The 7,929-nt window shown below is 35.2% G+C and overlaps 1 protein-coding gene across 1 annotated transcript in view; it reads right to left on the bottom strand.

Annotated features, from left to right (window-relative positions):
- LOC138691317 (zinc finger protein ZFP2-like) overlaps positions 1-7,929 on the bottom strand; it is a 499,579-nt gene that overhangs the window by 191,902 nt on the left and 299,748 nt on the right. The window lies entirely within an intron of this gene.

Raw genomic sequence — 7,929 nt, 5'->3', positions numbered from 1 at the left:
TGGCAGCACAGTCGCTAATGCAATTCAAATGGGAATTATGACGTGACTCCTTATGTAACAACTAGATGGCAGCGTAGTAAACCTGACAAAAGTTGTTAACCTCAAAGCCTATAAGCCCGACATATCTGTTACATATATGATCTAGGGTTTCGGTTAGTTTAGGTTTTTTTTTTTTTTTACTTTTACCAAACAAAAACCTAAAGAAATCAAACCTAACTTGTCAGTGATTCTAGATCTTACGAAATCTCACTTTATATCTATCTATATTTGCTTAAACTAATTTTCACTAGTTGAGACTGGTTTTGACGGATTTCGAGTTTTAACGGTAACATATATATATATATATATGAAATTATCACTACATTAATACATCAATTATTTCACAAAACCCATACTGAACGAATTAAATGTAATTATGAAAGCCGCCAATAATGCTAATATTAATTTCATTTCAGAAACGTCAAAGATCAAAAACCGCTAGTATTCCCGCTATGCAGGATAATATAATTTTACCCGTGAGACTGTTATCCAAAAAAGCTAGATTTCGCGGGAAAACCGTTGAATTGGCAACACTGATTAGTATATTTCTTACAAAATGTAATTAAGTTAGCTTGATAGCAATTCACATAGAAGACCGTGAAATTTATAACTTAAAACATCACTTCGAGAGACCAACTGATGTTATTTTACCAGCCATTTTAAGGAGTGCTTCAATATCTTCTTTGCATAACGATTTACCTTCTTCACACAGATCAGCACGTGTTTAGCTACTTTGTTTTGCAAGGATTACACTGACACTTGCAAGTTTGCATTGAAGCTTAAACCTATCAGGAGGTAACTTGTAGGTTTTACAACATAGTACTCTTTACTATTTTTTTAATAGAAAGGAGAAAATAGTACTTCTTTTCAAGTATTTGTTTCAGACCAGCACATGCACTATTACGCTCTTTATCATCAGGCATATATTTTAATTCAATGATAATACCAACGCCATCTTTGTACAAGAAGAAGTCTGGTCTTTTCTTATCTTCAGTCTTAATTTCAGTGGCATAGGTAGTCTATACCCTGTAACAAACAGTGGACCAAAAATTACCTGCTGCAGAATGCTATGATTTGTTAGACATGGTTTTTGTTTCTTTGACGGTAGAACAAGGATTTCTAATTTTCCTAAAGATCAACCAACACTTGTAATTCTGGGGCCTCTGCAGTGATGGAAGAAAACTCCTTTTCAAATGATATTTTGCACTGACTTTGGTGACTAGACTTGAGTTGGAGTTATTTATCGACCTACGCTCGATCAGTTGTACCAACCGATATTGGCGTCTGTGTGACGTACATGGATAGGTATTACCCATGTAGAATATATATGATAAGGGAATGAAGGATTGTTGGTTAAGTCAACGGTCGTGTATGTGTTATAATTTCATTTTACATCGTATTGTGTGTCTCCTTAACGCTTTAGCTATAAACAATTCCTTCGAATGTAATAATGCTCGGGTATTCCAAGGACCAATACCGATTTTCTTATATATTATTTTGAGAAAATTAGTAATCTGGGTTTTGTTACATGCTCATCCTAAAATTATATGGTCCATGTCTCCCTCTTCGCCACACGTGCATAAATTAGTTTCTGCCCGTCTTATTCTATAGAGGTACCGTGGTGTAAGAGCTTGTTGGAATAGAATGTTATGAAACAGAGCAATTTCAAATCGTGTAGAGTTATAATTTTTGGTAAACCATGGTTGGGTAGTAGGAGCTCCTGTAGCACCATCAAAGGTTGTGTGCGTATTAGCCAGTTGTGGTGCTCGTGTTTTCCAAAAAATTATTGCCTCTTGCAGAGGAACCAAAAAATTGTTTTCTTTTTGTAAAGTGATTGCTTCTTTTGCTAGACCATCTGCTTGTTCATTGCCGGGTATGTTCGAATGACCTGGGGTCCAAATTAATTGTGTATAATTATGCTGTTGGTCTAACTTATGTAGGTAATATTTACAGTTTATCTCCAGCCGTCCTAGTTTAGGTGATATTTTTACCGTTCCAATATTGTGTAACGCACTTTGTGAATCAGAACATATGATTATTGTAAGCTTTGTGACATGCTTAAGTGATATCAAGGCCTGGCGAATCGCTAATACTTCTGCGGAATAAACTGACCAAGTAGACGATACTTTAAATTGTTGTCCTTAGTCCAGGTGACATTAAAGAATGCCGCTCCCACTCCCTGGTTGTTTTTCGATCCGTCAGTGAAAATTAAGATCGTAGGGTCCTTCCTATTCCCTAGGAGTTTGTCAGCCAGTTCGCTCCATTTTTGTGGTATGTTTAATTCGTTTTTGGTGAAGTAATTATCAAGTACCGGCCATGGTGCAATGAGGGTAGAATACTCCATACAATAAAGTGGGGGTCTCGCAAATCTTTGGACGTTTGTCATTTCCTGAAACTTTTGGAAAGTGCTGATGTATTCATATGGAGTGTTGATATTTGTTGTATGTGGAATAAGTTTGGGTGCTAGTTGTAATTAGAATGTCCGAGAAGTTTCAGAGGTTCCATATAAAATTTAGGGTTGCTTTATATTATTTCCTTACTCCAAAAGGTTGTATATGTAAGACCTGTGCTACTTTTTGTTTGTCTGATTTACCTCTAATTCCCAATATCGTTTTGTGGATCTGATAGAGTATAGATTCTATTTTATTATTCCAATATTTAGTGAATTTAGAGAATACAATGACACCATAGTCTATTTTGGCTTGTATTAAGGAATTGTAAATATGTATGAGTCCCGAAGATGTGTTCCCCATCGTTTACCACTTATATAATTAAATAATTGTTTTTTGGTTAGCAATTTACCATGAATGTGTTTTGCGTGTTCTACCCAATTTAATTTATAATCGAAAACGATGCCTAAAAACTTGATTTTATTTGTCATCGCGAGATACTCATTCTCTATGAGGAAGTGGGGGTTTGTATACACTTTTCCCTTTTTGAACAGTATGCCCTTGCTTTTAAGACCGTTGACTGTCATTCCTAGCTTGTTAAGGGTTAAAATCAGCGTATTTATATCTTCTTGAATGAGGTCAGGATGGGTGATAAATTGTTGCATTGAAGTTCTTGAAATAAGAGTCATATCATCTGGAAATAATAATAAATTGCTATTTAGAAAAGGGATTGTACTTAATTCGTGTGTATATATAACAAATAAAATGGGGCTAAATGGGAAACCTTGCGAGATTCCAGTAGATATAATTCTCTGTGTAGGGTTTGTGAAAACAGGGGTGTAAATTTACTGTTTTGTTTGTAAATAGTTGATCTACTATAGATATGATTTCTTCTGGAAGTTGTAATTGTTTAATTTTTGTTTTGAGGATCCCTAATTGAATTGAGTCATAAGCTCTTTCTATATCGAGGAATGCAGTAAATAGGACTTGTTTCTTATGCCACGCCAAATCTATTTCTGTAAGTTACTGAAGTAGATTATAGTTGGTATTAAATCCTTTGCCAAAACCGTATTGATTACGTGGCCACATTCCCATTCCTTCTAAATAGAGGGATATATGGATTGCAAGAATTTGTTCAAAAGTTTTACACAGGACATTAAATAATATTATGGGCCGATAATTCCGACTTTTATTGCTAGTCTTTCCTGGTTTCAGAAGAGGGATTGTAAAGCAATGGGACCACGACCTAGGCATCTGCTGATTTTGCAGTACAAGTGTGTATCCTACAGCCAGTAAATTTAAATTATGGTGGGACAGTCTTTTCATCAATTATCGAAAGTTATTCGATCTGGACCGGGAGCAGAATGGTTAACATGTTTTTGTAGTATGAGTTTAATTTCTTGTACTGTTACGTGTTCAAGTATGTATGTATGTATTTATTTACACTGCAAGTGGGCAAGCACCCGGTGGCAGTGGTATATACAATATTAACAATACACAATAAAATGATAACCAATACACAATAAAATTTACAATACACAATACAATTTTACAACACATATACAATTTTACACACAATACAATAATAATACACAATACAATTTAGCACAATAATAATAACACATAAAATAAAATACCTAATTTTACAATACAACCTACATAATTATCTATAGGTCCTACATAAGTTTCAATAGTCTTTCACTTTACTCTCATCTCATTCCCTGTAGTGGCACTATGACGCATTTCACTGACACTTTAGTACACATTTCACTGACACTCTGTAACACATTTCACTGACACTATAGAACACATTTCATTGACGCTATAAATTATCACTGATCGGAACTGTTCACTGCACTGTAAAACCATAACTTCACTGACTCATCTCGCTTCACTGATACAACAGTTCAAATAAGTCAAATAATTACATCCTTATGCATACTTATAAACAGAACTACATTTAAACTAAACATTTCTAGTCTAAGGCCCTCTTACACGCTAGTTTTAAATAATTTACAATTCAAACCAAGGAAGTAAACTCGTCAGCCTAGATAAATACATGTCACCTTAAAAAAAAATTAAATGTTGAATGTCACCTTAATTTTAATTTTCACTTTATATACAACTTTTTAAATTATTCTTGAATCTCCTTAAGGAAGGACAGCCCTCAAAGGCTGCTGCAGGTAGGTCATTCCAATCATTTATAGTTCTATTTAAAAATGAGAATTTACCTACATCCGTTTTCTGTTTCCTACATTTGATTTTAAAATCATGATCGTTCCTACCATAGTACATTGGCTTTTCTAACCGAGCCGTTAAGTCTACCCATGCTTTCTGACCTAGATGTGCTCTATACAATGATGTTATTCTAGTTTTCCTACGTCTGTTTTCCAAAGTTTCCCATTTAAGTTCTTTTATCGTATTGTTTCCATCTTCTCTTTTACCTTTAACAAATTTCGCTGCCCTATACTGGATTTTTTCTAAGGAATTTATCTGGTATATTCTATAGGGATCCCAACATGTAGTTCGGTATTCCATTAACGGTCGCACTAACGTTAGATATGCTATTTCCCTCGATTTGGGGCTAGCCTTTCTCAAGATTCTCATAATAAAGTGAAGTGCCCTCCATGCTTTACCCGTAACATTATCAACATGCTCTCCCCAAGAAAGTTTGGAGTTTAAATACACTCCTAGGTATTTACAACATTGTTCTTGAGGAATTACAACACCACTGAATTCGTAATTAAGACTAGTTTCCTCTCGGGTTTTACAAAATGTTATAGATTTACTTTTAGAACCATTTATTTTCATCCTATGCTTTAACGCCCAGTTATAAATGTTATTCAAGTCTGTTTGAATAGCATCTACATCTGAATTATTTCTAATCTTTCTATAGATAATGCAGTCGTCTGCAAATAGCCTCATATTTGATGTAATATTCTGGCATAGGTCATTTACGTATATTATAAAGAGTAATGGACCCAGAACGCTGCCCTGTGGCACCCCTGAACTTATATTTCCAATTTCCGATATTTCATGACCTACTCTAACTCTCTGGGTTCTACCGTTTAAGAATTCTTGGATCCATAGCACCACTCTTTTATCTATTCCTAGCCTACTTAACTTATCTATTAATATGTCATGTGGCACCAAATCAAATGCTTTCGAAAAATCAATCACAACTGCATCGATTCTTCCGCCTCTATCTACCTCTTCAGCTAGATCCTGAACCAGCGACGTAATTTGACTATCACATGAGAAGCCTTCCCTAAAACCATGCTGGCGGTTGTAAAACCAGTCTTTCGCATTTAGAACATGACGAATATAATCCGATATCAAATGCTCCATGACTTACATACGACAGATGTAAGGCTAATCGGTCTGTAGTTTCCGACATCTAATTTATTTCCACCTTTATGTATGGGTACCACTATAGCTGATTTCCAGTCACATGGAATAGCTGCATTGTTTATGGAAACATGAAATATACGCATTAAGTATGGAATTATGGCCTCGGAACCTAATTTAAGAATCTCTGTAGCAATACTATCTAGTCCTCGAGACTTCCGATTTTTTAAATTTCGTTATTCTCTCTCTAACCCCTTTGGAAGTTATTTTGAAAGTCGAATTTAGTTCACATTCATGGTCTGTCTGTAGAGGATGTTGTATTATATTTGATGTTGACCCTTGTACTATCTCCGTATTATCCCACTCCTGTACACTGGCGGGTGCTACCAAAGCCAAATATTCAGATTGAAGATCCCCGTTATAGTCCATTGGTCTATAAACCGAGATTTTCTTGTTCATAAACCATTTAATTTTGTGCCATATTCCAGATGTACTGTGCCCTGGGTTAATATGGGTGCAAAATTTTCTCCATCCTTGTATTTTTTTTTTATTAACCTCATTGTGTTGGCTATGTGATTTGTCAATGTAAAAAACAACTGTCTTGTTTGGTTTTTAGTGTATTGGGATAAAAGTAGTCGGCGTTTCGCTATTGCCTGAGCATATTCTGGTGTCCACCATATATTTGTTAGTTCTAATTTCTCTTGCTGTGTAGTGGGTATCTAAAATGTGCGTGAAAGCTAGTTGAATTTTCTGTATGATGTCTGGATCCGATTCACTAATAGGGTTGGTGCGAAATTCCTGTTGCAATTTCTCTTCAAAGGCAGCCCAATTATGTATTTTAATGGGTGGAATTATTATGTGTTTACCTAGTGTCCCCATATTCTTATTGATAGTAATTTGTATTGGTTTATGATCACTGCCCATGGTATCGGTGAGGACCTACCATGTAGCATCCGTGAATCGATTTTCAGTTATGAACGTTAAATCCGGTGAAGAATGTCATTGATTGCAATGTCCCAAACGAGTGTAATCATCGGTGTTCAACAATAAAAATTTCTGTTCTACTAATGTATGTAAAAACATGTAACTGTGAGTGTGAGTTCTAATTTCTTATGGTGTTACATTTAAATTAAAGTCACCGCAGATCAATACTTTTTCTTCTGGTAGAAATGTAAAATTATTATTCTAAAAAGTGTTCGAAATATAATGTGTATTTGTGTTGTATACTGCTAGTAGCGTTAGTCCAATTAAGTTCACTTTTATCGCCTAAACATTTTCCGTGAAATGATTAATTGTTGCAGTCTGGGTGATTTTAATTGTATGTTTTATCAGTATCAAAATCCCTCCTCCTACCGTAGTTCAATCCAGTCGGATCGTGTTGTATTGAGGGAGTTTAAATTTTTGCTGTGGTTTGAGCCAAGATTCTACAATTATAATAATATCGAAACTTTTGTTGTTTAAAAAGTATTTAACATCCTGAAGTTTGGAATAAATACTGCGTACATTCCATTGTGAAATGGATAGTTTTGTCGGAGTGTCTGGTGACATGTTAGTCCGAAATTGCTTTTCTAAGGTTCTTTAGCTGTGCTTCTATGGCCTTTTTTGTTTCGTCTGACATAGTTGGAAGTGATTGATGGATGTTAGATATAACTTGTTGAAATTGATTTCTTTCAATGAGAAAGTATTGTGGTATACTATTATCTTTAACTTCTCGATTAGAGTCTCGTGTTGGTGGGTTATGAGATGTATCTTTCCGTGAATACACTGGGCCCGATATTTGGTTGGGTTCTCTGTTGTGAATGGTCCCTACTGGTTTTTTCGCATTAGCTTTCTTGTTAAGTGGTTGGTCTGTCTGTGCCTTTGCCGTTGGTTTTCTTTTTGTTGGGGAGTTTGGAATCATTGTTTTTTTCTGTAATCTGAGGTTTTGATTTGGTTCCTTGATTGTATTGTGTAATTTGTTCAGACGGGATTTTCTGCACTTTGCTTTCCCTTACGTCTTTTGTGGGTTTCAGAGGTACTGCTGAGAAACGTATCTCACCACTATTCTGGCTTGCTAGTGATTTCACTTTCTCTGCATATGAGACCGCCCCTTTCAAAATTTGAATACCTTCATATTTAGAGATATTAAGGTCATTAACATGCTTTAGGATAC

The sequence above is a fragment of the Periplaneta americana genome, chromosome 16 (genome assembly GCF_040183065.1).
Source record: "Periplaneta americana isolate PAMFEO1 chromosome 16, P.americana_PAMFEO1_priV1, whole genome shotgun sequence".
Taxonomy (NCBI): Eukaryota; Metazoa; Arthropoda; class Insecta; order Blattodea; family Blattidae; genus Periplaneta; species Periplaneta americana.
This window is presented reverse-complemented; position numbering and strand designations above follow the sequence as displayed.